Source organism: Gorilla gorilla, chromosome 1 (assembly GCF_029281585.2).
Source record: "Gorilla gorilla gorilla isolate KB3781 chromosome 1, NHGRI_mGorGor1-v2.1_pri, whole genome shotgun sequence".
NCBI lineage: Eukaryota > Metazoa > Chordata > Mammalia > Primates > Hominidae > Gorilla > Gorilla gorilla.
This window is the reverse complement of record NC_073224.2, coordinates 111,030,754-111,052,790: the sequence shown is the minus strand read 5'-3', so window position 1 is coordinate 111,052,790 and position 22,037 is coordinate 111,030,754.

Below are 22,037 nucleotides of genomic sequence, written 5' to 3'. Positions count from 1 at the left end.
ATCCTCAAAGAGGTCCAAATATCCACTTGCAGACTTTACAAACAGAGTGTTTCCAAACTGCTCTATGAAAAGAAAGGTTAAACTCTGTGAGTGGAACGCACACAACACAAAGTGGTTTCTGAGAATGATTCTCTCTAGTTTTTATACAAAGATATTTCCTTTTCTACCGTTGGCGCAAAAGCGCTTGAAATCTCCACTTGCAAATTCCACAAAAAGAGGGTTTCAAATCTGCTCTGTCTAAAGGAAGGTTCAACTCTGTGAGTTGAACACACACAACCCAAAGAAGTTACTGGGAATTCTTCTGTCTAGCATTAGATGAAGAAATCCCGTTTCCAACGAAATCCTCAAAGACGTCCAAATATCCACTTGCAGACTTTACAAACAGAGGTTTTCCTAACTGCTCTATGAAAAGAAAGGTTAAACTCTGTGAGTGGAATGCACACAACACAAAGTGGTTTCTGAGAATGATTCTCTCTAGTTCTTATACAAAGATGTTTCCTTTTCTATCGTTGGCCCGAAAGCGCTTGAAATCTCCAATTTCAAATTCCACAAAAAGAGGGTTTCAAATCTGCTCTGTCTAAAGGATGGTTCAACTCTGTGAGTTGAACACACAAAACCCAAAGAAGTTACTGAGAATTCTTCTGTCTAGCATTAGATGAAGAAATCCCGTTTCCAACGAAATCCTCAAAGAGGTCCAAATATCCACTTGCAGACTTTACAAACTGAGTGTTTCCAAACTGCTCTATGAAAAGAAAGGTTAAACTCTGTGAGTGGAACGCACACAACACAAAGTGGTTTCTGACAATGATTCTCTCTAGTTTTTATACGAAGAGATTTCATTTTCTACCATTGACCGCAAAGCGCTTGAAATCTCCACTTGCAAATTCCAGAAAAAGAGGGTTTCAAATCTGCTCTGTCTAAAGAAAGGTTCAACTCGGTGAGTTGAACACACTCAAAACAAAGCAGTTACTGAGAATTCTTCTATATAGAATCAGATGAGGAATTCCCGTTTCCAACGAAATCCTCAATGAGGTCCAAATATCCACTTGCAGACTTTACAAACAGAGTGTTTCCAAACTGCTCTATGTAAAGAAAGGTTAAACTGTGTGAGTGGAACGCACACAACACAAAGTGGTTTCTGAGAATGATTCTCTCTAGTTTTTATACGAAGTTATTTCCTTTTCTACCGTTGGCCCCAAAGCGCATCAAATCTCCACTTGCAAATTCCACAAAATGAGTGTTTCAAATCTGCTCTGTATAAAGGAAGGTTCACCAATGTGAGTTGAACACACGCAACCCAAAGAAGTTACTGAGAATTCTTCTATCTAGCGTTAGATGAGGAAATCCCGTTTCCAACGAAATCCTCAAAGAGGTCCAAATATCCACTTGCAGACTTTACAAACAGAGTGTTTCCAAACTGCTCTATGAAAAGAAAGGTTAAACTCTGTAAGTGGAATGCACACATGACAAAGCGGTTTCTGAGAATGATTCTCTCTAGTTTTTATAAGAAGATATTTCCTTTTCTACCGTTGGCCCCAAAGTGCTTGAAATCTCCACTTGCAAATTCCACAAAAAGAGGGTTTCAAATCTGCTCTGTCTAAAGGAAAGTTCAACTCTGTGAGTTGAACACACACAACCTAAAGAAGTTTCTGAGAATTCTTCTATCTAGCATTAGATGAGGAAATTCCATTTCCAACGAAATCCTCGAAGAGGCCCAAATATCCACTTGCAGACTTTAGAAACAGAGTGTTTCCAGACTGCTCTATGAAAAGAAAGGTTAAACTCTGTGAGTGGAATGCACACATGACAAAGCAGTTTCTGAGAATGATTCTCTCTAGTTTTTACGAAGATATTTCCTTTTCTACAGTTGGCCCCAAAGCGCTTGAAATCTCCACTTGCAAATTCCACAAAAAGAGGGTTTCAAATCTGCTCTGTCTAAAGGATGGTTCAAATCTGTGAGTTGAACACATGCAACCCAAAGAAGTTACTGAGAATTCTTCTATCTATAATTAGATGAAGAAATCCGGTTTCCATGGAAATCCTCAAAGAGGTCCAAATATCAACTTGCAGACTTTACAAACAGCGTGTTTCCCAACTGCTCTATGAAAAGAAAGGTTAAAGTCTGTGAGTGGAACACACACATGACAAAGCCGTTTCTGAGAATGATTCTCTCTAGTTTTTATACGAAGTTATTTCCTTTTCTACCGTTGGCCCCAAAGCGCATGAAATCTCCACTTTCAAATTCCACAAAAAGAGGGTTTCAAATCTGCTCTGTCTAAAGGAAGGTTCAATTCTGTGAGTTGAACATACACAACCGAAAGAAGTTACTGAGAATTCTTCTGTCTAGCATTACATGAACAAATCCCGTTTCCAACGAAATCCTCAAAGAGGTCTAAATATCCACTTGCAGACTTTACAAACAGAGTGTTTCCAAACTGCTCTATGAAAAGAAAGGTTAAACTCTGTGAGTGGAACGCACACAACACAAAGTGGTTTCTGAGAATGATTCTCTCCAGTTCTTATACGAAGATATTTCCTATTCTGCCTTTGGCCCCAAAGCGCTTGAAATCTCCACTTGCAAATTCCACAAAAAGAGGGTTTCAAATCTACTCTGTCTAAAGGAAGGTTCCACTCTGTGAGTTGAGCACTCGCAACCCAAAGCAGTTACTGGGAATTCTTCTACATAGAATTAGATGAGGAAATCCCCTTTCCAACGAAATCTTCAAAGAGGTCCAAATATCCACTTGCAGACTTTACAAACAGAGTGTTTCCAAACTGCTCTATGAAAAGAAAGGTGAAACTCTGTGAGTTGAACACACACAACACAAAGCGGTTTCTGAGAATGATTCTCTTTAGTTTTTATACGAAGATATTTCCTTTTCTACAGTTGGCCCCAATGCGCTTGAAATCTCCACTTGCAAATTCCACAAAAAGAGGGTTTCAAATCTGCTCTGTCTAAAGGAGGGTTCAACTCTGTGAGTTGAACACACACAACCCTAAGAAGTTACTGAGAATTCTTCTGTCTAGGATTAGATTAAGAAATCCCGTTTCCAAAGAAATCCTCAAAGAGGTCCAAATATCCACTTGCAGACTTTACAAACAGAGTGTTTCCAAACTGCTCTATGAAAAGAAAGGTTAAACTCTGTGAGTGGAACGCACACAACACAAAGTGGTTTCTGAGAATGATTCTCTCTAGTTTTTATACAAAGATATTTCCTTTTCTACCGTTGGCGCAAAAGCGCTTGAAATCTCCACTTGCAAATTCCACAAAAAGAGGGTTTCAAATCTGCTCTGTCTAAAGGAAGGTTCAACTCTGTGAGTTGAACACACACAACCTAAAGAAGTTACTGAGAATTCTTCTGTCTAGCATTAGATGAAGAAATCCCGTTTCCAACGAAATCCTCAAAGAGGTCCAAATATCCACTTGCAGACTTTACAAACAGAGGTTTTCCTAACTGCTCTATGAAAAGAAAGGTTAAACTCTGTGAGTGGAATGCACACAACACAAAGTGGTTTCTGAGAATGATTCTCTCTAGTTCTTCTACAAAGATGTTTCCTTTTCTACCGTTGGCCCGAAAGCGCTTGAAATCTCCACTTTCAAATTCCACAAAAAGAGGGTTTCAAATCTGCTCTGTCTAAAGGATGGTTCAACTCTGTGAGTTGAACACACAAAACCCAAAGAAGTTACTGAGAATTCTTCTGTCTAGCATTAGATGAAGAAATCCCGTTTCCAACGAAATCCTCAAAGAGGTCCAAATATCCACTTGCAGACTTTACAAACAGAGTGTTTCCAAACTGCTCTATGAAAAGAAAGGTTAAACTCTGTGAGTGGAACGCACACAACACAAAGTGGTTTCTGACAATGATTCTCTCTAGTTTTTATACGAAGAGATTTCATTTTCTACCATTGACCGCAAAGCGCTTGAAATCTCCACTTGCAAATTCCACAAAAAGAGGGTTTCAAATCTGCTCTGTCTAAAGAAAGGTTCAACTCAGTGAGTTGAACACACTCAAAACAAAGCAGTTACTGAGAATTCTTCTATATAGAATCAGATGAGGAATTCCCGTTTCCAACGAAATCCTCAATGAGGTCCAAATATCCACTTGCAGACTTTACAAACAGAGTGTTTCCAAACTGCTCTATGTAAAGAAAGGTTAAACTGTGTGAGTGGAACGCACACAACACAAAGTGGTTTCTGAGAATGATTCTCTCTAGTTTTTATACGCAGTTATTTCCTTTTCTACCGTTTGCCCCAAAGCGCATGAAATCTCCACTTGCAAATTCCACAAAATGAGTGTTTCAAATCTGCTCTGTATAAAGGAAGGTTCACCAATGTGAGTTGAACACACGCAACCCAAAGAAGTTACTGAGAATTCTTCTATCTAGCGTTAGATGAGGAAATCCCGTTTCCAACGAAATCCTCAAAGAGGTCCAAATATCCACTTGCAGACTTTACAAACAGAGTGTTTCCAAACTGCTCTATGAAAAGAAAGGTTAAACTCTGTAAGTGGAATGCACACATGACAAAGCGGTTTCTGAGAATGATTCTCTCTAGTTTTTATACGAAGATATTTCCTTTTCTACCGTTGGCCCCAAAGTGCTTGAAATCTCCACTTGCAAATTCCACAAAAAGAGGGTTTCAAATCTGCTCTGTCTAAAGGAAAGTTCAACTCTGTGAGTTGAACACACACAACCCAAAGAAGTTTCTGAGAATTCTTCTATCTAGCATTAGATGAGGAAATCCCATTTCCAACGAAATCCTCGAAGAGGCCCAAATATCCACTTGCAGACTTTAGAAACAGAGTGTTTCCAGACTGCTCTATGAAAAGAAAGGTTAAACTCTGTGAGTGGAATGCACACATGACAAAGCAGTTTCTGAGAATGATTCTCTCTAGTTTTTACGAAGATATTTCCTTTTCTACAGTTGGCCCCAAAGCGCTTGAAATCTCCACTTGCAAATTCCACAAAAAGAGGGTTTCAAATCTGCTCTGTCTAAAGGATGGTTCAAATCTGTGAGTTGAACACACGCAACCCAAAGAAGTTACTGAGAATTCTTCTATCTATAATTAGATGAAGAAATCCCGTTTCCATGGAAATCCTCAAAGAGGTCCAAATATCCACTTGCAGACTTTACAAACAGAGTGTTTCCAAACTGCTCTATGAAAAGAAAGGTTAAACTCTGTGAGTGGAATGCACACATGACAAAGCGTATTCTGAGAATGATTCTCTCTGGTTTTTATACGAAGATATTTCCTTTTCTACCGTTGGAACCAAAGTGCTTGAAATCTCCACTTGAAAATTCCACAAAAAGAGGGTTTCAAATCTGCTCTGTCTAAAGAAAGGTTCTACTCTGTGAGCTGAACACACACAAACCAAAGAACTTTCTGAGAATTCTTCTATCTAGCATTAGATGAAGAAATCCCATTTCCAACGAAATCCTCAAAGAGGTCCAAATATCAACTTGCAGACTTTACAAACAGCGTGTTTCCCAACTGCTCTATGAAAAGAAAGGTTAAAGTCTGTGAGTGGAACGCACACATGACAAAGCCGTTTCTGAGAATGATTCTCTCTAGTTTTTATACGAAGTTATTTCCTTTTCTACCGTTGGCCCCAAAGCGCATGAAATCTCCACTTTCAAATTCCACAAAAAGAGGGTTTCAAATCTGCTCTGTCTAAAGGAAGGTTCAATTCTGTGAGTTGAACATACACAACCGAAAGAAGTTACCGAGAATTCTTCTGTCTAGCATTACATGAACAAATCCCGTTTCCAACGAAATCCTCAAAGAGGTCTAAATATCCACTTGCAGACTTTACAAACAGAGTGTTTCCAAACTGCTCTATGAAAAGAAAGGTTAAACTCTGTGAGTGGAACGCACACAACACAAAGTGGTTTCTGAGAATGATTCTCTCCAGTTCTTATACGAAGATATTTCCTATTCTGCCTTTGGCCCCAAAGCGCTTGAAATCTCCACTTGCAAATTCCACAAAAAGAGGGTTTCAAATCTGCTCTGTCTAAAGGAAGGTTCCACTCTGTGAGTTGAGCACTCGCAACCCAAAGCAGTTACTGGGAATTCTTCTACATAGAATTAGATGAAGAAATCCCGTTTCCAAAGAAATCTTCAAAGAGGTCCAAATATCCACTTGCAGAGTTTACAAACAGAGTGTTTCCAAATTGCTCTCTGAAAAGAAAGGTGAAACTCTGTGAATGGAATGCACACAACACAAAGTGGTTTCTGAGAATGATTCTCTCTAGTTCTTATACAAAGATATTTCCTTTTCTACCGCTGGCCCGAAAGGGCTTGAAATCTCCACTTTCAAATTCCACAAAAAGAGGGTTTCAAATCTGCTCTGTCTAAAGGAGGGTTCAACTCTGTGAGTTGAACACACACAACCCTAAGAAGTTACTGAGAATTCTTCTGTCTAGGATTAGATGAAGAAATCCCGTTTCCAAAGAAATCCTCAAAGAGGTCCAAATATCCACTTGCAGACTTTACAAACAGAGTGTTTCCAAACTGCTCTATGAAAAGGAAGGTTAAACTCTGTGAGTGGAACGCACACAACACAAAGTGGTTTCTGAGAATGATTCTCTCTAGTTCTTATACAAAGATGTTTCCTTTTCTACCGTTGGCCCGAAAGCGCTTGAAATCTCCACTTTCAAATTCCACAAAAAGAGGGTTTCAAATCTGCTCTGTCTAAAGGATGGTTCAACTCTGTGAGTTGAACACACAAAACCCAAAGAAGTTACTGAGAATTCTTCTGTCTAGCATTAGATGAAGAAATCCCGTTTCCAACGAAATCCTCAAAGAGGTCCAAATATCCACTTGCAGACTTTACAAACAGAGTGTTTCCAAACTGCTCTATGAAAAGAAAGGTTAAACTCTGTGAGTGGAACGCACACAACACAAAGTGGTTTCTGACAATGATTCTCTCTAGTTTTTATACGAAGAGATTTCATTTTCTACCATTGACCGCAAAGCGCTTGAAATATCCACTTGCAAATTCCACAAAAAGAGGGTTTCAAATCTGCTCTGTCTAAACAAAGGTTCAACTCGGTGAGTTGAACACACTCAAAACAAAGCAGTTACTGAGAATTCTTCTATATAGAATCAGATGAGGAATTCCCGTTTCCAACGAAATCCTCAATGAAGTCCAAATATCCACTTGCAGACTTTACAAACAGAGTGTTTCCAAACTGCTCTATGTAAAGAAAGGTTAAACTGTGTGAGTGGAACGCACACAACACAAAGTGGTTTCTGAGAATGATTCTCTCCAGTTTTTATACGAAGATATTTCCCTTTCTACCGTTGGCCCCAGAGCGCATGAAATCTCCACTTGCAAATTGAACAAAATGAGTGTTTCAAATCTGCTCTGCCTAAAGGAAGGTTCAACTCTGTGAGTGGAACTCACACAACCCAAAGAAGTTACTGAGAATTCTCCTGTCTAGCATTAGATGAGGAAATCCCGTTTCCAACGAAATCCTCAAAGAGGTCCAAATATCCACTTGCAGACTTTACAAACAGAGTGTTTCCAAACTGCTCTATGAAAAGAAAGGTGAAACTCTGTGAGTGGAACGCTCACAACACAAAGTGGTTTCTGAGAATGATTCTCTCTAGTTCTTATATGAAGATATTTCCTTTTCTACCGTTGGCCCCAAAACGCTTGAAATCTCCGCTTTCAAATTCCACAAAAAGAGGGTTTCAAATCTGCTCTGTCTAAAGAAGGTTCAACTCTGTGAGTTGAACACACAAAACCCAAAGAAGTTACTGAGAATTCTTCTGTCTAGCATTAGAGGAAGAAATCCCGTTTCCAACGAAATCCTCAAAGAGGTCCAAATATCCACTTGCAGACTTTACAAACAGAGTGTTTCCAAACTGCTCTATGAAAAGAAAGGTTAAACTCTGTGAGTGGAACGCACACAACACAAAGTGGTTTCTGAGAATGATTCTCTCTAGTTTTTATACGAAGATATTTCCATTTCTTCCGTTGGCCCCAAAGCGCTTGAAATCTCCACTTGCAAGTTCCACAAAAAGAGGGTTTCAAATCTGCTCTGTCTAAAGGAAGGTTCAACTCTGTGAGTTCTACACACGCAACCCAAAGAACTTACTGGGAATTCTTCTATCTAGAATTAGATGAGGAAATCCCGTTTCGAACGAAATCCTCAAAGAGTTCCAAATATCCACTTGCAGACTTTACAAACAGAGTGTTTCCAAACTGCTCTATGAAAAGAAAGGTTAAACTCTGTGAGTGGAACGCACACATGACAAAGAGGTTTCTGAGAATGATTCTCTCTAGTTTTTATACGAAGATATTTCCTTTTCTACCGTTGGCCCAAAAGCGCTTGAAATCTCCAATTGCAAATTCCACAAAAAGAGGGTTTCAAATCTGCTCTGTCTAAAGGAAGGTTCAATTCTGTGAGTTGAACATACACAACCCATTGAAGTTACTGAGAATTCTTCTGTCTAGCATTACATGAAGAAATCCCGTTTCCAACGAAATCCTCAAAGATGTCCAAATATCCACTTGCAGACGTTACAAACAGAGTGTTTCCAAACTGCTCTATGAAAGGAAAGGTTAAAGTCTGTGAGTGGAACGCACACAACACAAAGTGGTTTCTGAGAATGATTCTCTCTAGTTTTTATACGAAGATATTTCCTTTTCTACCTTTGACCCCAAAGCACTTGAAATCTCCACTTTCAAATTCCACAAAAAGAGGGTTTCAAATCTGCTCTGTCTAAAGGAAAGTTCAACTCTGTGAGTTGAACACACACAACCCAAAGAAGTTTCTGAGAATTCTTCTATCTAGCATTAGATGAGGAAATCCCATTTCCAACGAAATCCTCGAAGAGGTCCAAATATCCACTTGCAGACTTTACAAACAGAGTGTTTCCAAACTGCTCTATGAAAAGAAAGGTTAAACTCTGTGAGTGGAATGCACACATGACAAAGCAGTTTCTGAGAATGATTCTCTCTAGTTTTTACGAAGATATTTCCTTTTCTACAGTTGGCCCCAAAGCGCTTGAAATCTCCACTTGCAAATTCCACAAAAAGAGGGTTTCAAATCTGCTCTGTCTAAAGGATGGTTCAACTCTGTGAGTTGAACACACGCAACCCAAAGAAGTTACTGAGAATTCTTCTATCTATAATTAGATGAGGAAATCCCGTTTCCATGTAAATCCTCAAAGAGGTCCAAATATCCACTTGCAGACTTTACAATCAGAGTGTTTCCAAACTGCTCTATGAAAAGAAAGGTTAAACTCTGTGAGTGGAATGCACACATGACAAAGCGTTTTCTGAGAATGATTCTCTCTGGTTTTTATACGAAGATATTTCCTTTTCTACCGTTGGAACCAAAGTGCTTGAAATCTCCACTTGAAAATTCCACAAAAAGAGGGTTTCAAATCTGCTCTGTCTAAAGGAAGGTTCTACTCTGTGAGCTGAACACACACAAACCAAAGAACTTTCTGAGAATTCTTCTATCTAGCATTAGATGAAGAAATCCCATTTCCAACGAAATCCTCAAAGAGGTCCAAATATCAACTTGCAGACTTTACAAACAGCGTGTTTCCCAACTGCTCTATGAAAAGAAAGGTTAAAGTCTGTGAGTGGAACGCACACATGACAAAGCCGTTTCTGAGAATGATTCTCTCTAGTTTTTATACGAAGTTATTTCCTTTTCTACCGTTGGCCCCAAAGCGCATGAAATCTCCACTTGCAAATTCCACAAAATGAGTGTTTCAAATCTGCTCTGTATAAAGGAAGGTTCACAAATGTGAGTTGAACACACGCAACCCAAAGAAGTTACTGAGAATTCTTCTATCTAGCGTTAGATGAGGAAATCCCGTTTCCAACGAAATCCTCAAAGAGGTCCAAATATCCAATTGCAGACTTTACAAACAGAGTGTTTCCAAACTGCTCTATGAAAAGAAAGGTTAAACTCTGTAAGTGGAATGCACACATGACAAAGCGGTTTCTGAGAATGATTCTCTCTAGTTTTTATACGAAGATATTTCCTTTTCTACCGTTGGCCCCAAAGTGCTTGAAATCTCCACTTGCAAATTCCACAAAAAGAGGGTTTCAAATCTGCTCTGTCTAAAGGATGGTTCAACTCTGTGAGTTGAACACACGCAACACAAAGAAGTTACTGAGAATTCTTCTATCTATAATTCGATGAAGAAATCCCGTTTCCATGGAAATCCTCAAAGAGGTCCAAATATCCACTTGCAGACTTTACAAACAGAGTGTTTCCAAACTGCTCTATGAAAAGAAAGGTTAAACTCTGTGAGTGGAATGCGCACATGACAAAGCGTTTTCTGAGAATGATTCTCTCTGGTTTTTATACGAAGATATTTCCTTTTCTACCGTTGGAACAAAAGTGCTTGAAATCTCCACTTGAAAATTCCACAAAAAGAGGGTTTCAAATCTGCTCTGTCTAAAGGAAGGTTCTACTCTGTGAGCTGAACACACACAAACCAAAGAACTTTCTGAGAATTCTTCTATCTAGCATTAGATGAAGAAATCCCATTTCCAACGAAATCCTCAAAGAGGTCCAAATATCAACTTGCAGACTTTACAAACAGCGTGTTTCCCAACTGCTCTATGAAAAGAAAGGTTAAAGTCTGTGAGTGGAACGCACACATGACAAAGCCGTTTCTGAGAATGATTCTCTCTAGTTTTTATACGAAGTTATTTCCTTTTCTACCGTTGGAACAAAAGTGCTTGAAATCTCCACTTGAAAATTCCACAAAAAGAGGGTTTCAAATCTGCTCTGTCTAAAGGAAGGTTCCACTCTGTGAGTTGAGCACTCGCAACCCAAAGCAGTTACTGGGAATTCTTCTACATAGAATTAGATGAGGAAATCCCCTTTCCAACGAAATCCTCAAAGAGGTCCAAATATCCACTTGCAGAATTTACAAACAGAGTGTTTCCAAACTGCTCTATGAAAAGAAAGGTGAAACTCTGTGAGTTGAACACACTCAACACAAAGCGGTTTCTGAGAATGATTCTCTTTAGTTTTTATACGAAGATATTTCCTTTTCTAATGTTGGCCCCAATGCGCTTGAAATCTCCACTTGCAAATTCCACAAAAAGAGGGTTTCAAATCTGCTCTGTCTAAAGGAAGGTTCAACTCTGTGAGTTGAACACACACAACCCAAAGAAGTTACTGAGAATTCTTCTGTCTAGCATTAGATGAAGAAATCCCCTTTCCAACGAAATCCTAAAAGAGGTCCAAATATCCACTTGCAGACTTTACAAACAGAGTGTTTCCAAACTGCTCTATGAAAAGAAAGGTTAAACTCTGTGAGTGGAACGCACACAACACAAAGTGCTTTCTGAGAATGATTGTCTCTAGTTTTTATACGAAGATATTTCCTTTTCTACCGTTGGCAGAAAAGCGCTTGAAATCTCCACTTGCAAATTCCACACAAAGACGGTTTCAAATCTGCTCTGTCTAAAGGAAGCTTCAACTCTGTGAGTTGAGCACACGCAACGCAAAGAAGTTACTGAGAATTCTTCTAACTAGAATTAGATGAAGAAATCCCGTTTCCAACGAAATCCTCAAAGAGGTCCAAATATCCACTTGCAGACTTTACAAACAGAGTGTTTCCAAACTGCTCTATGAAAAGAAAGGTGAAACCCTGTGAGTGGAACGCACACAACACAAAGTGGTTTCTGAGAATGATTCTCTCTAGTTTTTATACGAAGATATTTCATTTTCTACCGTTGGCCCAAAAGCGCTTGAAATCTCCACTTGCAAATTCCACAAAAAGAGGGTTTCATATCTGCTCTGTCTAAAGGAAGGTTCAACTCTGTGAGTTGAACACACGCAACCCAAAGAAGTTACTGAGAATTCTTCAGTCTAGAATTAGATGAGGAAATCCCTTTTCGAACAAAATCCTCAAAGAGGTCTAAATATCCACTTGCAGACTTTACAAACAGAGTGTTTCCAAACTGCTCTATGTAAAGAAAGGTGAAACTCTGTGAGTAGAACGCACACAACACAAAGTGGTTTCTGAGAATGATTCTCTCTAGTTTTTATACGAAGGTATTTCCTTTTCTACCGTTGGCACAAAAGCGCTTGAAATCTCCACTTGCAAATTCCACAAAAAGAGGGTTTCAAATCTGCTCTGTCTAAAGGAAGGTTCAATTCTGTGAGTTGAACATACACAACCCATTGAAGTTACTGAGAATTCTTCTGTCTAGCATTACATGAAGAAATCCCGTTTCCAACGAAATCCTCAAAGATGTCCAAATATCCACTTGCAGACGTTACAAACAGAGTGTTTCCAAACTGCTCTATGAAAGGAAAGGTTAAAGTCTGTGAGTGGAACGCACACAACACAAAGTGGTTTCTGAGAATGATTCTCTCTAGTTTTTATACGAAGATATTTCCTTTTCTACCTTTGACCCCAAAGCACTTGAAATCTCCACTTGCAAATTCCACAAAAAGAGGGTTTCAAATATGCTCTGTCTAAAGGAAAGTTCAACTCTGTGAGTTGAACACACACAACCCAAAGAAGTTTCTGAGAATTCTTCTATCTAGCATTAGATGAGGAAATCCCATTTCCAACGAAATCCTCGAAGAGGTCCAAATATCCACTTGCAGACTTTAGAAACAGAGTGTTTCCAAACTGCTCTATGAAAAGAAAGGTTAAACTCTGTGAGTGGAATGCACACATGACAAAGCAGTTTCTGAGAATGATTCTCTCTAGTTATTACGAAGATATTTCCTTTTCTACAGTTGGCCCCAAAGCGCATGAAATCTCCACTTGCAAATTCCACAAAAAGAGGGTTTCAAATCTGCTCTGTCTAAAGGATGGTTCAACTCTGTGAGTTGAACACACGCAACCCAAAGAAGTTACTGAGAATTCTTCTATCTATAATTAGATGAGGAAATCCCGTTTCCATGTAAATCCTCAAAGAGGTCCAAATATCCACTTGCAGACTTTACAAACAGAGTGTTTCCAAACTGCTCTATGAAAAGAAAGGTTAAACTCTGTGAGTGGAATGCACACATGACAAAGCGTTTTCTGAGAATGATTCTCTCTGGTTTTTATACGAAGATATTTCCTTTTCTACCGTTGGAACCAAAGTGCTTGAAATCTCCACTTGAAAATTCCACAAAAAGAGGGTTTCAAATCTGCTCTGTCTAAAGGAAGGTTCTACTCTGTGAGCTGAACACACACAAACCAAAGAACTTTCTGAGAATTCTTCTATCTAGCATTAGATGAAGAAATCCCATTTCCAACGAAATCCTCAAAGAGGTCCAAATATCAACTTGCAGACTTTACAAACAGCGTGTTTCCCAACTGCTCTATGAAAAGAAAGGTTAAAGTCTGTGAGTGGAACGCACACATGACAAAGCCGTTTCTGAGAATGATTCTCTCTAGTTTTTATACGAAGTTATTTCCTTTTCTACCGTTGGCCCCAAAGCGCATGAAATCTCCACTTGCAAATTCCACAAAATGAGTGTTTCAAATCTGCTCTATATAAAGGAAGGTTCACAAATGTGAGTTGAACACACGCAACCCAAAGAAGTTACTGAGAATTCTTCTATCTAGCGTTAGATGAGGAAATCCCGTTTCCAACGAAATCCTCAAAGAGGTCCAAATATCCACTTGCAGACTTTACAAACAGAGTGTTTCCAAACTGCTCTATGAAAAGAAAGGTTAAACTCTGTAAGTGGAATGCACACATGACAAAGCGGTTTCTGAGAATGATTCTCTCTAGTTTTTATACGAAGATATTTCCTTTTCTACCGTTGGCCCCAAAGTGCTTGAAATCTCCACTTGCAAATTCCACAAAAAGAGGGTTTCAAATCTGCTCTGTCTAAAGGAAAGTTCAACTCTGTGAGTTGAACACACGCAACCCAAAGAAGTTACTGAGAATTCTTCTATCTATAATTAGATGAAGAAATCCCGTTTCCATGGAAATCCTCAAAGAGGTCCAAATATCCACTTGCAGACTTTACAAACAGAGTGTTTCCAAACTGCTCTATGAAAAGAAAGGTTAAACTCTGTGAGTGGAATGCGCACATGACAAAGCGTTTTCTGAGAATGATTCTCTCTGGTTTTTATACGAAGATATTTCCTTTTCTACCGTTGGAACAAAAGTGCTTGAAATCTCCACTTGAAAATTCCACAAAAAGAGGGTTTCAAATCTGCTCTGTCTAAAGGAAGGTTCTACTCTGTGAGCTGAACACACACAAACCAAAGAACTTTCTGAGAATTCTTCTATCTAGCATTAGATGAAGAAATCCCATTTCCAACGAAATCCTCAAAGAGGTCCAAATATCAACTTGCAGACTTTACAAACAGCGTGTTTCCCAACTGCTCTATGAAAAGAAAGGTTAAAGTCTGTGAGTGGAACGCACACATGACAAAGCCGTTTCTGAGAATGATTCTCTCTAGTTTTTATACGAAGTTATTTCCTTTTCTACCGTTGGAACAAAAGTGCTTGAAATCTCCACTTGAAAATTCCACAAAAAGAGGGTTTCAAATCTGCTCTGTCTAAAGGAAGGTTCCACTCTGTGAGTTGAGCACTCGCAACCCAAAGCAGTTACTGGGAATTCTTCTACATAGAATTAGATGAGGAAATCCCCTTTCCAACGAAATCCTCAAAGAGGTCCAAATATCCACTTGCAGAATTTACAAACAGAGTGTTTCCAAACTGCTCTATGAAAAGAAAGGTGAAACTCTGTGAGTTGAACACACTCAACACAAAGCGGTTTCTGAGAATGATTCTCTTTAGTTTTTATACGAAGATATTTCCTTTTCTAATGTTGGCCCCAATGCGCTTGAAATCTCCACTTGCAAATTCCACAAAAAGAGGGTTTCAAATCTGCTCTGTCTAAAGGAAGGTTCAACTCTGTGAGTTGAACACACACAACCCAAAGAAGTTACTGAGAATTCTTCTGTCTAGCATTAGATGAAGAAATCCCCTTTCCAACGAAATCCTAAAAGAGGTCCAAATATCCACTTGCAGACTTTACAAACAGAGTGTTTCCAAACTGCTCTATGAAAAGAAAGGTTAAACTCTGTGAGTGGAACGCACACAACACAAAGTGCTTTCTGAGAATGATTGTCTCTAGTTTTTATACGAAGATATTTCCTTTTCTACCGTTGGCAGAAAAGCGCTTGAAATCTCCACTTGCAAATTCCACACAAAGACGGTTTCAAATCTGCTCTGTCTAAAGGAAGCTTCAACTCTGTGAGTTGAGCACACGCAACGCAAAGAAGTTACTGAGAATTCTTCTAACTAGAATTAGATGAAGAAATCCCGTTTCCAACGAAATCCTCAAAGAGGTCCAAATATCCACTTGCAGACTTTACAAACAGAGTGTTTCCAAACTGCTCTATGAAAAGAAAGGTGAAACCCTGTGAGTGGAACGCACACAACACAAAGTGGTTTCTGAGAATGATTCTCTCTAGTTTTTATACGAAGATATTTCATTTTCTACCGTTGGCCCAAAAGCGCTTGAAATCTCCACTTGCAAATTCCACAAAAAGAGGGTTTCATATCTGCTCTGTCTAAAGGAAGGTTCAACTCTGTGAGTTGAACACACGCAACCCAAAGAAGTTACTGAGAATTCTTCAGTCTAGAATTAGATGAGGAAATCCCTTTTCGAACAAAATCCTCAAAGAGGTCTAAATATCCACTTGCAGACTTTACAAACAGAGTGTTTCCAAACTGCTCTATGTAAAGAAAGGTGAAACTCTGTGAGTAGAACGCACACAACACAAAGTGGTTTCTGAGAATGATTCTCTCTAGTTTTTATACGAAGGTATTTCCTTTTCTACCGTTGGCACAAAAGCGCTTGAAATCTCCACTTGCAAATTCCACAAAAAGAGGGTTTCAAATCTGCTCTGTCTAAAGGAAGGTTCAACTCTGTGAGTTCTACACACGCAACCCAAAGAACTTACTGAGAATTCTTCTATCTAGAATTAGATGAGGAAATCCCGTTTCGAACGAAATCCTCAAAGATGTCCAAATATCCACTTGCAGACTTTACAAACAGAGTGTTTCCAAACTGCTCTATGAAAAGAAAGGTTAAACTCTGTGAGTGGAACGCACACATGACAAAGCGATTTCTGAGAATGATTCTCTCTAGTTTTTATACGAAGATATTTCCTTTTCTACCGTTGGCCCCAAAGCGCTTGAAATCTCCACTTGCAAATTCCACAAAAAGAGGGTTTCAAATCTGCTCTGTCTAAAGGAAGGTTCAACTCGGTGAGTTGAACACACTCAAAACAAAGCAGTTACTGAGAATTCTTCTATATAGAATCAGATGAGGAATTCCCGTTTCCAACGAAATCCTCAAAGAGGTCCAAATATCCACTTGCAGACTTTACAAAGAGAGTGTTTCCAAACTGCTCTATGTAAAGAAAGGTTAAACTGTGTGAGTGGAACGCACACAACACAAAGTGGTTTCTGAGAATGATTCTCTCCAGTTTTTATACGAAGATATTTCCCTTTCTACCGTTGGCCACAAAGCGCTTGAAATCTCCACTTGCAAATTCCACAAAATGACTGTTTCAAATCTGCTCTGTATAAAGGAAGGTTCACCAATGTGAGTTGAACACACGCAACCCAAAGAAGTTACTGAGAATTCTTCTATCTAGCGTTAGATGAGGAAATCCCGTTTCCAACGAAATCCTCAAAGAGGTCCAAATAACCACTTGCAGACTTTACAAACAGAGTGTTTCCAAACTGCTCTATGAAAAGAAAGGTTAAACTCTGTAAGTGAAATGCACACATGACAAAGCGGTTTCTGAGAATGATTCTCTCTAGTTTTTATACGAAGATATTTCCTTTTCTACCGTTGGCCCCAAAGTGCTTGAAATCTCCAATTGCAAATTCCACAAAAAGAGGGTTTCAAATCTGCTCTGTCTAAAGGAAAGTTCAAATCTGTGAGTTGAACACACGCAACCCAAAGAAGTTACTGAGAATTCTTCTATCTATAATTAGATGAGGAAATCCCATTTCCAACGATATCCTCGAAGATGTCCAAATATCCACTTGCAGACTTTAGAAACAGAGTGTTTCCAAACTGCTCTATGAAAAGAAAGGTTAAACTCTGTGAGTGGAATGCACACATGACAAAGCAGTTTCTGAGAATGATTCTCTCTAGTTTTTACGAAGATATTTCCTTTTCTACAGTTGGCCCCAAAGCGCTTGAAATCTCCACTTGCAAATTCCACAAAAAGAGGGTTTCAAATCTGCTCTGTCTAAAGGATGGTTCAACTCTGTGAGTTGAACACACGGAACCCAAAGAAGTTACTGAGAATTCTTCTATCTATAATTAGATGAGGAAACCCCGTTTCCATGGAAATCCTCAAAGAGGTCCAAATATCCACTTGCAGACTTTACAAACAGAGTGTTTCCAAACTGCTCTATGAAAAGAAAGGTTAAACTCTGTGAGTGGAATGCACACATGACAAAGCGTTTTCTGAGAATGATTCTCTCTGGTTTTTATACGAAGATATTTCCTTTTCTACCGTTGGAACCAAAGTGCTTGAAATCTCCACTTGAAAATTCCACAAAAAGAGGGTTTCAAATCTGCTCTGTCTAAAGGAAGGTTCTACTCTGTGAGCTGAACACACACAAACCAAAGAAATTTCTGAGAATTCTTCTATCTAGCATTAGATGAAGAAATCCCATTTCCAACGAAATCCTCAAAGAGGTCCAAATATCAACTTGCAGACTTTACAAACAGCGTGTTTCCCAACTGCTCTATGAAAAGAAAGGTTAAAGTCTGTGAGTGGAACGCACACATGACAAAGCCGTTTCTGAGAATGATTCTCTCTAGTTTTTATACGAAGTTATTTCCTTTTCTACCGTTGGCCCCAAAGCGCATGAAATCTCCACTTTCAAATTCCACAAAAAGAGGGTTTCAAATCTGCTCTGTCTAAAGGAAGGTTCAATTCTGTGAGTTGAACATAAACAACCGAAAGAAGTTACTGAGAATTCTTCTGTCTAGCATTACATGAACAAATCCCGTTTCCAACGAAATCCTCAAAGAGGTCTAAATATCCACTTGCAGACTTTACAAACAGAGTGTTTCCAAACTGCTCTATGAAAAGAAAGGTTAAACTCTGTGAGTGGAACGCACACAACACAAAGTGGTTTCTGAGAATGATTCTCTCCAGTTCTTATACGAAGATATTTCCTTTTCTGCCTTTGGCCCCAAAGCGCTTGAAATCTCCACTTGCAAATTCCACAAAAAGAGGGTTTCAAATCTGCTCAGTCTAAATGAAGGTTCCACTCTGTGAGTTGAGCCCTCGCAACCCAAAGCAGTTACTGGGAATTCTTCAACATAGAATTAGATGAGGAAATCCCCTTTCCAACGAAATCTTCAAAGAGGTCCAAATATCCACTAGCAGACTTTACAAACAGAGTGTTTCCAAACTGCTCTATGAAAAGAAAGGTGAAACTCTGTGAGTGGAACACACACAACACAAAGGGGTTTCTGAGAATGATTCTCTTTAGTTTTTATACGAAGATATTTCCTTTTCTACCGTTGGCCCCAATGCGCTTGAAATCTCCACTTGCAAATTCCACAGAAAGAGGGTTTCAAATCTGCTCTGTCTAAAGGAAGGTTCAACTCTGTGAGTTGAACACACACAACCCAAAGAAGTTACTGAGAATTCCTCTGTCTAGCATTAGATGAAGAATTCCCTTTTCCAAAGAAATCCTCAAAGAGTTCCAAATATCCACTTGCAGACTTTACAAACAGAGTGTTTCCAGTCTGCTCTATGAAAAGAAAGGTTAACCTCTGTGAGTGGAACACACACAACACAAAGTGGTTTCTGAGAATGATTCTCTCTAGTTTTTATAGGAAGATATTTGCCTTTCTACCGTTGGCCCCAAAGCGCTTGAAATCTCCACTTGCAAATTCCACAAAAAGAGGGTTTCAAATCTGCTCTGTCTAAAGGAAGGTTCAACTCTGTGAGTTGAACACACACAACCCAAAGAAGTTTCTGAGAATTCTTCTATCTAGCATTAGATGAGGAAATCCCATTTCCAACGAAATCCTCGAAGAGGCCCAAATATCCACTTGCAGACTTTAGAAACAGAGTGTTTCCAGACTGCTCTATGAAAAAAAAGGTTAAACTCTGTGAGTGGAATGCACACATGACAAAGCAGTTTCTGAGAATGATTCTCTCTACTTTTTACGAAGATATTTCCTTTTCTACAGTTGGCCCCAAAGCGCTTGAAATCTCCACTTGCAAATTCCACAAAAAGAGGGTTTCAAATCTGCTCTGTCTAAAGGATGGTTCAAATCTGTGAGTTGAACACACGCAACCCAAAGAAGTTACTGAGAATTCTTCTATCTATAATTAGATGAAGAAATCCCGTTTCCATGGAAATCCTCAAAGAGGTCCAAATATCCACTTGCAGACTTTACAAACAGAGTGTTTCCAAACTGCTCTATGAAAAGAAAGGTTAAACTCTGTGAGTGGAATGCACACATGACAAAGCGTTTTCTGAGAATGATTCTCTCTGGTTTTTATACGAAGATATTTCCTTTTCTACCGTTGGAACCAAAGTGCTTGAAATCTCCACTTGAAAATTCCACAAAAAGAGGGTTTCAAATCTGCTCTGTCTAAAGGAAGGTTCTACTCTGTGAGCTGAACACACACAAACCAAAGAACTTTCTGAGAATTCTTCTATCTAGCATTAGATGAAGAAATCCCATTTCCAACGAAATCCTCAAAGAGGTCCAAATATCAACTTGCAAACTTTACAAACAGCGTGTTTCCCAACTGCTCTATGAAAAGAAAGGTTAAAGTCTGTGAGTGGAACGCACACATGACAAAGCCGTTTCTGAGAATGATTCTCTCTAGTTTTTATACGAAGTTATTTCCTTTTCTACCGTTGGCCCCAAAGCGCTTGAAATCTCCACTTTCAAATTCCACAAAAAGAGGGTTTCAAATCTGCTCTGTCTAAAGGAAGGTTCAATTCTGTGAGTTGAACATACACAACCGAAAGAAGTTACTGAGAATTCTTCTGTCTAGCATTACATGAACAAATCCCGTTTCCAACGAAATCCTCAAAGAGGTCTAAATATCCACTTGCAGACTTTACAAACAGAGTGTTTCCAAACTGCTCTATGAAAAGAAAGTTTAAACTCTGTGAGTGGAACGCACACAACACAAAGTGGTTTCTGAGAATGATTCTCTCCAGTTCTTATACGAAGATATTTCCTATTCTGCCTTTGGCCCCAAAGCGCTTGAAATCTCCACTTGCAAATTCCACAAAAAGAGGGTTTCAAATCTGCTCTGTCTAAAGGAAGGTTCCACTCTGTGAGTTGAGCACTCGCAACCCAAAGCAGTTACTGGGAATTCTTCTACATAGAATTAGATGAGGAAATCCCCTTTCCAACGAAATCCTCAAAGAGGTCCAAATATCCACTTGCAGACTTTACAAACAGAGTGTTTCCAAACTGCTCTATGAAAAGAAAGGTGAAACTTTGTGAGCTGAACACACACAACACAAAGCGGTTTCTGAGAATGATTCTCTTTAGTTTTTATACGAAGATATTTCCTTTTCTACCGTTGGCCCCAATGCGCTTGAAATCTCCACTTGCAAATTCCACAAAAAGAGGGTTTCAAATCTGCTCTGTCTAAAGGAAGGTTCAACTCTGTGAGTTGAACACACACAACCCAAAGAAGTTACTGAGAATTCTTCTGTCTAGCATTAGATGAAGAAATCCCGTTTCCAAAGAAATCTTCAAAGAGGTCCAAATATCCACTTGCAGAGTTTACAAACAGAGTGTTTCCAAATTGCTCTCCGAAAAGAAAGGTGAAACTCTGTGAATGGAATGCACACAACACAAAGTGGTTTCTGAGAATGATTCTCTCTAGTTCTTATACAAAGATATTTCCTTTTCTACCGTTGGCCCGAAAGGGCTTGAAATCTCCACTTTCAAATTCCACAAAAAGAGGGTTTCAAATCTGCTCTGTCTAAAGGAGGGTTCAACTCTGTGAGTTGAACACACACAACCCTAAGAAGTTACTGAGAATTCTTCTGTCTAGGATTAGATGAAGAAATCCCGTTTCCAAAGAAATCCTCAAAGAGGTCCAAATATCCACTTGCAGACTTTACAAACAGAGTGTTTCCAAACTGCTCTATGAAAAGAAAGGTTAAACTCTGTGAGTGGAACGCACACAACACAAAGTGGTTTCTGAGAATGATTCTCTCTAGTTTTTATACAAAGATATTTCCTTTTCTACCGTTGGCGCAAAAGCGCTTGAAATCTCCACTTGCAAATTCCACAAAAAGAGGGTTTCAAATCTGCTCTGTCTAAAGGAAGGTTCAACTCTGTGAGTTGAACACACACAACCCAAAGAAGTTACTGAGAATTCTTCTGTCTAGCATTAGATGAAGAAATCCCGTTTCCAACGAAATCCTCAAAGAGGTCCAAATATCCACTTGCAGACTTTACAAACAGAGGTTTTCCTAACTGCTCTATGAAAAGAAAGGTTAAACTCTGTGAGTGGAATGCACACAACACAAAGTGGTTTCTGAGAATGATTCTCTCTAGTTCTTATACAAAGATGTTTCCTTTTCTACCGTTGGCCAGAAAGCGCTTGAAATCTCCACTTTCAAATTCCACAAAAAGAGGGTTTCAAATCTGCTCTGTCTAAAGGATGGTTCAACTCTGTGAGTTGAACACACAAAACCCAAAGAAGTTACTGAGAATTCTTCTGTCTAGCATTAGATGAAGAAATCCCGTTTCCAACGAAATCCTCAAAGAGGTCCAAATATCCACTTGCAGACTTTACAAACTGAGTGTTTCCAAACTGCTCTATGAAAAGAAAGGTTAAACTCTGTGAGTGGAACGCACACAACACAAAGTGGTTTCTGACAATGATTCTCTCTAGTTTTTATACGAAGAGATTTCATTTTCTACCATTGACCGCAAAGCGCTTGAAATCTCCACTTGCAAATTCCACAAAAAGAGGGTTTCAAATCTGCTCTGTCTAAAGAAAGGTTCAACTCGGTGAGTTGAACACACTCAAAACAAAGCAGTTAC